This window comes from Hypanus sabinus, chromosome 20, assembly GCF_030144855.1.
Source record: "Hypanus sabinus isolate sHypSab1 chromosome 20, sHypSab1.hap1, whole genome shotgun sequence".
Taxonomy (NCBI): domain Eukaryota; kingdom Metazoa; phylum Chordata; class Chondrichthyes; order Myliobatiformes; family Dasyatidae; genus Hypanus; species Hypanus sabinus.
Genome location: NC_082725.1, coordinates 44,464,111 through 44,477,771, shown reverse-complemented (window position 1 = coordinate 44,477,771; position 13,661 = coordinate 44,464,111). Strand labels below are relative to the sequence as shown.

General features: G+C 41.2%; 1 long non-coding RNA gene across 1 annotated transcript; it reads left to right on the top strand.

The window, feature by feature from the left end:
• The first annotated feature begins 1,947 nt into the window (after positions 1-1,947).
• On the top strand, positions 1,948-10,896 carry LOC132378210 (uncharacterized). Its single transcript, XR_009506922.1, has 3 exons — positions 1,948-2,005; positions 7,840-7,893; positions 10,867-10,896. It is a non-coding gene; the product is annotated as an uncharacterized LOC132378210 (long non-coding RNA).
• The last annotated feature ends 2,765 nt before the right edge of the window (positions 10,897-13,661 follow it).

The window sequence follows — 13,661 nt, the reverse complement described above, 5'->3', positions numbered from 1 at the left end:
AGGCTGAAGAATAAAAAGATAAAGATGGAGTAATGATGGAGGAGAACAAATTACTATGAGTAAATTCACCAAATCTGCTTGAAAAATTTAAGAAATTGTTGGAATAAAAGACAAATGGAAGAAAAACACTTCAGGATTTAAAATTTGTGCATTTTGATTCTCTACCAATTGACCTCATATCCATATAGGATTGAATAGTTCCTTATCTGGGGAAGAGAAATTAATTGATATTACATTAGCAATTAACACATAACTAGAAGGTCTGGTCATTTTGTAGATACTGGATATGTTTTTGTGCAAGTTGATGAGAAATCAGTGTACCAATTCAGTAAATTCTTAAAAACTGCTACATTGGAGCAAGATGTCCTTTTTATTAGCTGAGCAGAGTAACATTCTAAATTAAATAACAAATTTCCATGATTCACAATTCTGGACACATCAGTTAATATCCTGGGTAAGTACATGTGTACATGGAAAGGATGTTTTCTATAATGAGGAAGTCTAGGAACAGAGGACACAGCCTCAGAGGTCCCTTTAGAACAGAGACAAGGGGGAATTTCTTTAGCCAGAGTGTGGTAAATCTGTGGAATTCATTTCCACAGATGGCTGTGGAGGTCAAATCATTGGGTAAAATGGGGTTGACAGATTCTTGATTAGTAATGGCATCAAAGGCTACGAGGAGAAGGGAGAAGGATAGACAGTAAATGAGACATGATGGAACAGCAGATCAGACTCAAAGGACCGAATGGCCTAATTTTGCTTGTACGATTTATGGCAATAGCATGCCATACTTTTCAGTGAATGTCCTTTCCATTATTACTGAGCATTTGGTTACCATGATAAAGGTGTTGTGAGGCAGATCAACACCTCCACCCTGTAACTCACCCCACCACCACGACTTTATCATTCCCTGTAGTCACCTTATGTACAGACACTCCCTATACCTACCACCACTGAATCAATTTATGTATATAAGCTATCTTATGTAATTATATTTCATTGTGTAATCTTGAATCTTATTAAAGACTTATTAGAAAAAAAATGAAAATGACTTCCCATAGATTGTATGTCAGTAAGATAAAGTCTGCTGTGGGACCAACCCTCCTAGTCAAAATAGTCCTTATGACTGTCAGGGTATTGATTCAAATACTTGAAATTGTATACATTTTGGCTAGGCTGGCCTTAAGGCTTGATTCTATGGTACAAGACTAATTGACTGCACATACAGTGCGCCTCTTGTGAAGAAATGGAAAATGTTGTTTTTCCATAATATTTGGATAAAATGTACCCTGGTGCTTATGAGTTCTGTTCAGAAGTAAAGCTCCACAGATAGACTAATTTCCACAGACAGTAAGCCGGAGATTTACCTCTCCACACAACAGGATATGTATGAAGCATTCTAGAATACAGATATGAGGATAATGACTTGACTCACTATGTATGAACAACGGATGACACAACCAGTTTCAGAAACAATAGTTCAAACTATTTAGGATGTGAGCTATTGACAAATTCAGGGAATGAGTTTAAAAAGAAAGTGCTGGCTGGTGGATAGAACAGGCAAGTTTTTGGCTAGCTAATTAATATCAATTTCAGCATATAGAAGTTCATCGTATGGTGTAGGGTTACTGTATGTAGTTAATTAACTCACTAAGGATAATTAGCGCATTCCACCACAAAAACAGGACATTCTGGAAATTCTCAGCAGTCCAGACATTGATATGAAAGGAGAAAAAGAATTAATATTTCTGGTCACTTAGCTCTCATCAACTTGAGATGTTAACTCCTCTCCCTCCCCCTCCCATTGCTGCCAAACCAGCATGCTTTTGTTTTTAATGTGTATTTTCAGCACGTACAGGCTTTTGATTCTCAATCAGTTACCATCAGGTGTGACCTGCAAACTGGCCCAAGTGCTCAGCTATTACACGTGTCGCTTGCAAATGGACCCGAGGATCCATGGAAAGTCAAAACTTATTGTAAACCTGCTGCTCTGAAGCAGATGGAGGTGAGCTATCACTTTTGAATTCTGGCGGTGCTTCCTGTATGGGTACTTTCTTGAAAGTTGGGTAGGTATTCTATAGTTTTAAAGAAGCCGCAATGAAAAATGGGCGACAAAAAAGTCAAAAATGGAATGAGATGTGGCTTGGTGGTTGTTAGAGCGTATTCCGGAGTTAGGGTAAGTTGCAAATATTAATTGCACCAGCAACCAATCTTCAGATTAGAATGTTGATTGCAGATTAGATTTGAAATGCAGATCAATACAATTAGTCCTCAGATGTCTGCGTATGATGAATGTAGCCTAGAGTCAGTGGGGAATAACATTCATTTTGGATGTCTGGGGGGCGGGTGCAAAGAAGGAGGCATGAGAAAACTATATGTAATTCAAAGGAAGCATTGTAGTAACGTAGTAACTATAGAATTGCCCCACTACTACCTTTGACATTTAGGATGTGAAATTGGCATGTAATATTGGGTTGAGAGGCCTCCCCTTACAAAAGGGTCACAACATGATACCTGCTGCTCATTTTCATTGAATAAAACACTTCTTTACCCACTATCTTCAGGTCTGCCCAGTGACTTTGTTCACATCATAACCCGGGGGGGCGGGGGGGGGGGGGATCTGCAGAAGTTAGTACTCCCATGGGAGGTGATGCAGGTCCTAGTTTGGAGATGTTATGATAGACTTGGAAAATTACTGGAGTGTATCCTTCAGAAAGTAAATCCTGCAATCACTCTACCGATTGAATTTCCTTGGGACTGAGAAACAGAAAAGTTTTGCAATCTGATTTCAGCAATATTGGTCACAAGTCATGGAAAGGCACTTTGAGAGATACTCTCCTCACTCATAACAGGATGTAAAACTTCAACTGAGACTGTTCTTAAGCATTTGATATGTTCAAGTTAATACAGTCCAGAAAAATAGAAATCAAGCATCAGATTTTGGAAGATCAGCATTCCCTCTTGTATTCATTATCCAAGAAAATACACAACATGTTACATCATGTAGGACAAAGGCCAGTGTTCCATAATGCAGGAAAATGAGTCTCCTTTTTACTGGCTCTGAAACAGACTCTAGTTGTTTCTTTTTCAGGCTATAGGCTATTTCTGGCAGTGGATCTATTTTGATGGTAACCATGGTGATGGACTTTGATAAACAGGCACACAGAACATGTAAAGCACTTGCATGGCATTTCTAGTTTAAGTGATTGGTGATCTAGAGGGAGGGTCGCCTTCTGTGAGGAACTTCTTCAAAAGGGTGCCACAGTAGTGTAGCAGTTAGTGGGACACTATTACAGCTTGGAGCATTCCAGAGTTCAAAATTCAGTTCATCTTCTCCCCATTATCATGTAGGGTTCCTCTGGGCGCTCCGGTTTCTTCCCACAAAGATGTTCTGGGTTGCTAGGTTAATTGTTCATTATAAATTGTTCTAGAATTAAACTAGTGTCAATAGTTCAAAGGTTCCATTTAATGTCAGAGGATGCATACGATATACTACATCCTGAAATCCTCGCTCTTCGCAGACATCCATAAAAACAGAAGTGTCCCAAAGAATGAGTGAGAGCAAAAATGTTAGAACCCCAAAGCCCCCACTACACTCCCCCTCCCTCGCACAAGCAGCAGCAAAACAGTGGCCCTCCTCCTCCCCACTTACTTCAGCACAAAATGAGTAGGTGGTTTGCTGGATCCTGTGGCTTGTTGAGCTGGGAGGGCGCGTTGTGTGCTGTAAATAGAAATTAACCAGGTCAACAAACAGACAATAAGCTTCGCTTTTTCACTACAGAAACGCCGGTTCAGAAACATCAGCAAAAATAAATGGAACCTTATGTATCATAAAACAAAGGATCAGAATTAGGCAAGATGGCCCATCAAGTCTTCTGTGACATTTGATCGTTGGTGATTCATTTTACCTTTTACTCTATTTTGCTTTCTCTCTATAACTTTTGACACTCTTTCTAATCAATGGGGTGTCAAAGTTTGGAGTTATTAGTTCTTCAGAAGTATGGCAAAATGGTGATGTCAATTGGTGTGCCTATTTTTCTGAGGAAAAAATGATTGGTATCATTCAGTTGCCATACTACTGAGAGCATTTCCCCATGACCCCCAACGTCCCAACACCTGGTCCTCATGTGGAAGTTGCAGCAAGGCAAGGTTATGACAACGTCCAGGCAAGAATAGTTCACAGACAAGAGAGGTGTTTGAAGAACACCTTCCCTTTCCATGGCAGGCAAGTCAAGTTAAGGATGCAAACAAGGGATTGTAGGGTAACACATACCATTGATCTGTTACTTCACTAATTCTGAAGTACACTCAGGGTCGGCATTATTAGGTACAACTTACGCAAATACCTGCTCAGCTAATCACGTGAAAGCAACTCAAAACATAAAAGGATGCAGACATGGTCAAGAGGTTCAATTTTGTTCAGACCAAACATCAAAACTTAACCCTGACATCTCCTCTGTATCTACTCCTCAGCACCTTAAACCTGTATCCTCTTGTGCCAACCAATTCAGCCCTGGGAAAAAGCCTCTGACTATCTACACAATCAATGCCTCTCATTAAATTGTACACCTCTATCAGGTCACATCTCATCCTCCATCGCTCCAAGGAGAAAAGGCTGAGTTCACTCAACCTGTTTTCATAAGGCATGCTCCCCAATCCAGGCAACATCCTTGTAAATCTCCTCTGCACCCTTTCTATGGCTTCTACATCCTTTCTGTAGTGAGGTGACCAGAACTGAGCACAGTACTCCAAGTGGGGTCTGACTAGGGTCCTATATAGCTGCAACATTACCTCTCAGCTCCTAAACTCAATCCCATGATTGATGAAGGCCAATGCACTGTATGCCTTCTTACCCACAAATTCAACCTGTGCAGCAGCTTTGAGTGTCCTATGGACTTGGACCCCAAGATCCCTCTGATTCTCCACACTGCCAAGAGTCTTCCATTAATATTATATTCTGCATATTTGACCTACCAAAATGAACCACTTCACACTTATCTGGGTTGAACTCCATCTGCCACTTCTCAGCCCAGTTTTGCATCCTATCAATGTCCTGCTGTAAATTCTGACAGCCCTCCACACTACCCATACTTTCAACACACCCAACCTTTGTGTCATCAGCAATCTTAATAAACCATCCCTCCACTTCCTCATCCAGGTCAATTATAAAAATCACAAAGAGTAAGGGTCCCAGAACAGATCTCTGAGTCACACCACTGGTCACCGACCTCCATGCAGAATATGACCTGTCTACAACCACTCTTTGCCTTCTGTGGGCAAGCCAGTTCTAGATCCACAAAGCAATGTCCCCTTGGATCCCATGTCTCCTTACTTTTTCAATAAGCCTTGCATGGGGTACCTTGTCAAATACCTTGCTGAAATCTATATACACTACAACTCCTGCTCTTCCTTCATCAATGCGTTTCGTCACATCCTCAAAAAAAATCAATCAGGTCATAAGGCATGACCTGCCCTTGACAAAGCCATGCTGACTACTCCTAATCATATTATACCTCTCCAAATGTTCATAAATCCTGCCTCTCCGGATCTTCTCCATCAACATACCAACCATTGAAGCACGACTCACTGGTCTATAATTTCCTGGGCTAACTCTGCTCCCTTTCTTGAATAAAAGAACAATATCCTCAACCCTCCAATCCTCCGGAACCTCTCCCCATCCCCATTGATTATTCAAAGATCATCATCAGAGGCTCAGCAAGATCCTTTTCCATAGTGAATACTGAAACTAAGTATTCATTAAGTACCTGTGTTATTCCCTCCAGTTCCACACACACTTCCTCACTGTCACACTTGAAAGGTCCTATTCTTCATGTCTTATCCTCTTGCTCTTCACATACTTGTAGAATGCCTTGGGGTTTTCCTTAATTCTGCCCACCAAAGCCTTCTCATGGCCCTTTCTGGTTCTCCTAATTTCATTTTTAAGCTCCTTCCTGTTAACCTTATAATCTTCATATCTCCTTATAACCTTAATATCTCTAACATTACCTAAATCTCTGAACGTTTTGTAAGATTTTCTTTTATTCTTGACTAGATTTATTACAGCCTTTGTACACCATGGTTCTTGTACCTTACCATAACTTCCCTGTCTCATTTGAACGTACCTATGCAGAATTCCACACAAATATCCCCTGAGCATCTGCCACATTTCTTCTGTACATTTCCCTGAGAACATCTGTTCCCAATTTAAGCTTCCAATTTCCTTCCTGATAGCCTCATGATTCCCTTTATTCCAACTAAACACTTTTCTAACTTGTCTGTTCCCATCTCTCTCAAATGCTACTGTAAAGGAGATAGAATTATGATCACTATCTCCAAAATGCTCTCACACTGAGAGATTTGACACCTGACCAGGTTCATTTCCCAATACCAAATCAAGTACAGCCTCTCTTCTTGTAGGCTTATCTACATATTGTGTCAAGTAACTTTCCTGAACACACCTAACAAACTCCACCCCATCTAAACCCCTTGCTCTAAGGAGATACCAATCAATATTTAGGAAATTAAAATCTCCCATCATGACAACTCTGTTATTATTCTACCTTTCCAGGATCTGTTTCCCTATCTGCTCCTTGATATCCCTGTTACTATTGGGCGGCCTATAAAAAACACCGAGTAAAGTTATTGACCCTTTCCTGTTCCTAATCTCCACCCACAGAGACTCCGCAGACAACCCCTCCATGACGTGCGCCTTTTCTGCAGCCATGACACTATCTCTGATCAACAGTGCCACAACCCCACCTCTTTGTAAACTCTGTCGAGATGATTCTATCTATCTATCTATCTATCTATCTATCTATCTATCTATCTATCTATGAGTTTGTCTATCTTAGCTAAAAGATTATTTTCAAGAAGTATAATTATTAATTACTACACTATTTCAGGTAACTAACCTTTTGTGCGTAGATTAATTTCCTTTGTGCGCTGGTTGAAGAGCTGTGCACAGCTTAGAGGGAACATAGTGCTAGACTCACTGTTTTCCTACAGCAGATGGTTGGTTGCTGCAGATTTTACTTTCTATTGTCTCTTTTGCCTCCAAAGGGATCTTCCCTGGTCTGAGAAAGGGCAGAGTATTGGAAAAAATCCAACTAAAATCCAGAAAAGGGATTCTAACATGCAGCATGGGGGATGGGTGGAAAACAAGAGGCAGGTTTACAGATGAAGGGAGTGAGAGAATATCTAAAGACATGTAAGACTAAAGAGAGCAACCAAATCAGATTGAAAGATTAAAAGAAAGAGCTGAGGGAAAGACTGAAATTGTGTGGAAGGCTAAGGCTAACAAGAAGAGGGCGGGTGAATGACAGGGGAGGCAGCTGACTGAAACTCTACAAGAAGGCAAAAAAGGATTCAAAGTCTTGGACAAGGGAACTAACCGCTGAAGTGACTAAGTGTCACTTTGAGTGGCCACTACTGGAGATCACAACTTTCAATCTCATTGTTACGCGGATTTCAGAAAAGTCATGTTTCAAAGTATAACGTGTACAGATAACACACACGATGCAGAAAAAGCATGAATTGCTAAACATATCTTGAAATTAGGCTCATTGAATATTAGTGCATTAATATATTTCTACAACATTTTCTTGTTTGTCATTTTAATAAAATTATTTACAATAAAATTATTGTTGGACTAAAGAATGTTCTGCGCTCAGCAAGCTCAGCCCCTACCATCAAAAGGGGAGTAATCTACTTATCTGTTTTCACTCTCCACTGTTATCTTGGCCTGGAGCATAAGGGGTTTTCTAGATCTTATTTCACAATGCAAAAAAGCCATGCTTCAGTCACTGATAAATATAACACAGATTTGTTTTCTTTTCACAGGCTCCTGGCAAGATGGTGCTGGCCCTGTTGAATAGTACAGAGTAGTCAAAACAGGTCAGTGTGATGCATATCTAACCATTGGCCCATATGTTTCAGAGTTAAGTGCTTAGTTCCTCACTAATCCACTATGTCAAGCACGATCTTAAGCTCATATATTAGACTACTGCGCATATTTTCAACCAGACCTGATTCCCCAAAATACTTAACATGTCTACACTGAATGCTTCAGAATGTTTCAGTTAATTGGAGACGTGTTAATGCCAGCGTTAAATGAGTGCAAAAGAATTTATTGTGGGTATAGTGTGTATATCATATCCAGCTGCTCACATTTACAGTCCCATCACCCTAGGCCAAAAATCCACAATCAGACCCCAGACGGACTGAAAAGCAGATCTCTTCACCAATTAGTGTTCTGCTCTGACAGGCAATTAAAGTGGGGAGTGTTTCAGAGATAAAGTACAAAAACAATCTAATAAACAGAATTTAAAAAAAACAAAACAATTTGCATGTGCAGTTGGCATTAACAATTTGTGTTGTCAAGGTAACTCCAATTACATCTGACTTTGTTTCTGGAGACTGTAACCAAGTCAACACTAAATCCACATTCCTATAACTTGCACCATTTCCTCTACAATTTAAATTAAGCATACCAAAATGTGTTGATACTATAACTTCAATTTTAAAGCACAAAGGAAGAAAATGCATTAGCCTATTGTCGACATCTATGCGATTTCAGTCCCACTTCACCGAAGCTACCTTTTAGAAGTCTTCTGAAGTAGCCACCCTGGTTTATCATAAAGACTGATCCAGACTGGCCTGAAAGACCTCAGATTACCCAATGATGGTCCTACCAATACTAACCTAAACACGGAAAACGAATGCACAGAGATTTGCGCGCATTCAGCTGAAACTCCATACTTACTCCACTCTCAACTTACTTTAGAAAAAGATGCAACTTTGTTGAGGGCTGAAACTTGATTAATTTCCTTTTGGGGCTTTTCCTCATTTTGCCCCATTTTCAAGGGGGCAGAACTTCCACTTGCACTCTCCCACACCCACCCGAAGCGCAAACTGTATCTAAGTTATCCTATGTGGTGATTGGCATCCGTCTGTCTCGAAGGACAATGGGTGATGACGATTATCATCACAAGCCTGAGTGGAAGGTATGGAGATCCTGAGATGCCCAGTCATCAAGATCCCCCTCTTGGCCTCACCAGGGTAGTCCAAAGGAAAGCTTATGAAGCAATATGTTTGGCACCAGCTCGGCTGCAGGAGCTGCTGGAAGAATGTTCAATAATGCCCAGCTGCCTTAGGGGCTCCACTCCGGATTTGCTGGCTGAGTTTACTCTGATAGTGTTTCTCCCGAGGCTGTCCACAAGGCAGAGGGGCTATTTGCCCACAGCTGGGGATCTGGTTCACGAGCACCGGGTTTTGCATGTCCACACACCGGTGGGCCTGCGTGCTACGTGTGCAGGGACTAGACCTCCTCCCCGTCCTCTGTAGTTCAGCCTGAGTCCAAAAAGAGTTCAGTTTCTGCGTCTCACCAGCGAGGAGGCACTACATGAGGCTTACTGTTGGACAGGCTATGTACTGGACTTACACATTCAGCTCTCCTTTTCGCAAGCCAGCCAGCAGTGGATGCTGAAAGTGAGAGTGACAAACACTACCCACAGCACTACCACACTAGACACATCACAACAGCCATTTTGACACCAATTTATCTAACGTATTTGTTAGTAAAAGGGTGAAAAAAAACTGAAGGGTGCAGAACATAGAACAGTAGAGCACAGTACAGGCCCTTTGGCCCACAATATAGTCCCTGCTGTTGCATGAATGAAATCACTGGAGGGAATTACTGGTAGATACAAAGCAGCTTCCCTAATTGACAAAACAAGGTACAGCTGGCATTATACGGAGACACTTTCCGTGGAAAGGTCTGCTGTCCCAACGTGGTGCTCGATATTTATTTGCCAAGCACAAAGGACAATTCCATATTTACAAAGTATAGACAATGCTTTCTTTTGAAGCTACGAACAAACTTCACACCTTCTGATTCGCATCCGTCCCACAGGCACCAGCAGTGTCTGGACTGGGCTTTTAGGAATCCATTGTTCCAAACTGAATCCACAATACATTTATTTGGTATTTTATGTGCTAAACATAAAGGACAATTCCATATTTACAAAGTATAGCTGATGCTATCTTTGAAACTACATGCGAACTTCACACCTTCTGGTTCACATCCACCCCACAGATGCCAGCATCATCTCTGAACTGGGATTCACAGCCTTTAGGAAGTGCATTGTTACAGACTAAATCCACAGTACATTGTCAAGGAACAGAAGACTGGTGGCCAAAGCCATTTGCTAAATGTAAATGACCTAAACTCAAAAATCACTCTACAGTCCCAACCAACCTAATCCTTCCTCTTACTTAGCCCATGACTCCCCATTTTACTTTCATCTTAGATGTCCCTAACTTCTCTGTCTCTCCCACCAGGCAGATGGGTTTCAGGCTTTTGCCACCCTGTGTATAAAACTTAACTAAATCTCAACTAAACTTTTCTCCACTCACCTTAATGACTTCTGCTTCTTTCCATGACTAAAAACAGTCTTAGGCAAATGGCTTCTGACTCTTCAGCTGTTAAGGACAGTGCAGAGATGGAGGAAATTTATAACACACTGACCTTCAAGTAAACAAGATATTAACAGAAAATTGAATCACCAAGCTTTGCAGCTTGTTGTCCAAGCTTTGCAGTTAGTTGACCTTAAGTAACATGGATGTTATACATAACCCAAGGCTTTCTGGCCACAGACTGCTGAAGCTTGGAGTGTGTGCAGGCTACTATTGGAGCCTGTGATTTACATTTTGATGCTGCGTTTCTGGGACGATTGCGTGATCTGGCATTTTGCTGTCTCTGAGGGAGTTCAGTGAGGTTTCGAGTGAAGTGTGGGTCCTGGAGGCCAAGAAGCCTGGAGATGGGGCACAAGTCCATGATCGACTCCATTTCTCTTGCTGATCTCACAGATTGAAGTGTTGGGGAAGATTGAAGTCAACGAGGACAAGAGGGCAGGTGAGCATCTTGCCTGTGTTCAGCGCTGTCAGCCTGTGTTTGACTGGTCTCTCTCTCCCTCTCTCGCTTGCTGCTGCTAGAGGAAGGTGTCTGAATGTGACCTCTCTCTCTCTCTCGCTCACTGCTCCGAGAGGAAGGTGTTTGTGTTTGATCAGCCTCTCTCTCCCCCTCTCACTCGATGCTGCCCGAGGACGGCACTGGAGTATTGGGTGTTGGGCAAGGGTTAATAGACACAATTTGTGGAGTGGACTCTGTATTTCATGTTGGGATGAGTTTCTGGTTTCTGGTCACTCCTTATTTGTTGCAATTTAGTACGAATTTGATCGGGGCAGACAGTCGGTCAATGAACGGTACAGCACTAAGTTGAACTGAACTAAACTAAACCAGGACATCAAAGGGTATGGGGAGAAGGCAGGGGAGTGGGGATGACTGGAAGAATTGGATCAGCCCATGATTGAATGGTGGAGCAGACTTAATGGGCCAAATGGCCTACTTCTCCTATATCTTATGGTCTTAAACTGAGCATTCATGGATTATATCAATGACTTTGTGGTTTGGTGTTTTATATTCTGTGATTTTTGCTGTTTGGGTGATTTACTCTTTTTTTTTTGCACATTGGGTATTTGATGTGTTTCTTTGAACGGGTTCCATGGTGTTTCTTTGTTTCATGGCTGTCTGTGGGAAGACGAATCTCTGGGTTGTGTACTGTATATGTACATGGATGATAAATGATCTGTACATTTCTTTGATTGTTAAATTGGAAATTCCAGCCACTGAGGTGAATGCAAGAGATTCACAGAAAGTCTTTTCAGTTCTGGATGCTTCAAACTTCTCACTTGCAACAAACAATATGGGACGATATGTCATTATTTATTATTGGAAATCTCACATGTTTCATACACCAATTTGTTGGGTCTTTTCAGAAATCCGGTAATGTCACTTTTCATCAGTTTCTTGCACAAACTACTTCTAGCTGATGATCATAACACTTGAAAATATGTGAACGAAACACTTAATGATAACTTTCTCAAACCACAAAAAAAATTACCCTCATTTTCAACAGTTGATAATTATTGACTTACAGTAGTACAGATGCACTGAAAAACATGTTAATGCCAAGAGACTTGAAATGTTGTTTTAATAAAAACATTAGTTTCTTTTTGTGAATTGGATGAAGTTATGATATAAAGATATAATACCATTTATGACTTGAATTGATAATGTAAAACGTATCAAAGTGTTTCATTTAGTAAAAGCACAGCAATCTAAATGCATAAATATGGTTTCCATCAAACTTGTGGATATGAATTGATCTGAGGAGTTTGTATTTGTTGACAAAGACCCCAAAAAATTAAGGAATTGCAATAAATATTTAAAATGTATGACAAAATGCATTAGGACCTGATAGTGTACTTGACAGGGCACTGAAAACCTGTGTAAACTAACCTGCTGAAGTTTTCAAGGACATCTTCAACCACTCACTGCTGACGTCGACGGATCTCACCTGCTTCAAAAGGGCGTCGATCATACAAGAAGAACAGTGTGAGCTGCCGCAATGACTATTGCCCAGTTGCACTCACATCTACCCGAATGAAGTGCTTTGAGAATTGGTCATGGCCAGAATTAACTCCTGCCTGAGCAAGGATCCGGACCACCTGAAATTTGCCTATCACTATAACAGGTACACAGTGAATACAATCTGACTGGCTCTTGGCTTGGCCTTTGAACACCTGGACAATGGCAATACTATGCCAGGCTGTTGTTTATTGATTGCAGTTCAGTATTCATAACCATCATCCCATAGCACTAACCAGCAAGCTTCAAAACCTGGACCCCTGTACCTCCCCTGCAAATGAGATCTAGGCTTCCTTGTCACAATCGGAAATAACATCTCCCCCTCACTGACAGTCAACACAGGCGCACCTCAAAAGTGCGTGCATAGCCTGCTGCTTTACTCTCTCTACACTTACGACCACGTGGCTGGGCTCAGCTCAAATGCCAACTATAAATTCACTGAGTGTCAGATGGTAACGAGGAGGCATTCAGGAGTGAGTTGGATTGGCTGGAGTCGCAACAAGATAGTGATGGTCAAGGTTGGGGGAAACTCGGCAGGGATTGGACTCCCTGGTGACCACTGATTTATGCACGAATGCAACCGGCCATGATGGACAGTTTAGTTCCACCTCATCCAACTGAACAATGATGACAGACAGACAAAGCCGCTTGGTCTATTCAGCTTCTTCACACAACTGTTATAATACTAATCTGCAAGTAAATCCCCTTTCCACTTGTGTTGCTGTCCTGCTACCTGTCCTACGGATGTACAAAACCTTCATGGCCTTTATGATGCACTGAAGATAAGAAATGAAGACAAGATTTAAGTAATCCCTTTGAGGGAATGTGATTGAATAAAATAAACAGATGGAACAGTTCAATGGATAAACCTGCACGTGATGTGGTTTCACTTGTAGTTCCAGTCCTGTAGTGATAAATAGATATAAGAACTTCTTGTAAAAGTGTCTGTACCTGGTGAGACTCTCCTCTTCTCATGTATTGAGATTACACTGCACAAAATTCAAATGCCTGCTCCACAATCTAATACATTCGATAATTTAAAAATGCATCCCAATCCGATATGGGACTAGACTTGTTCCTTCCTGCTCGCTATGGAAAAGAATAAACCACAAGATTTAAATTCAGGCCATGTGCGGCAGCTTTAAAAATTTGCCAGTTATGTATAATGATTAAA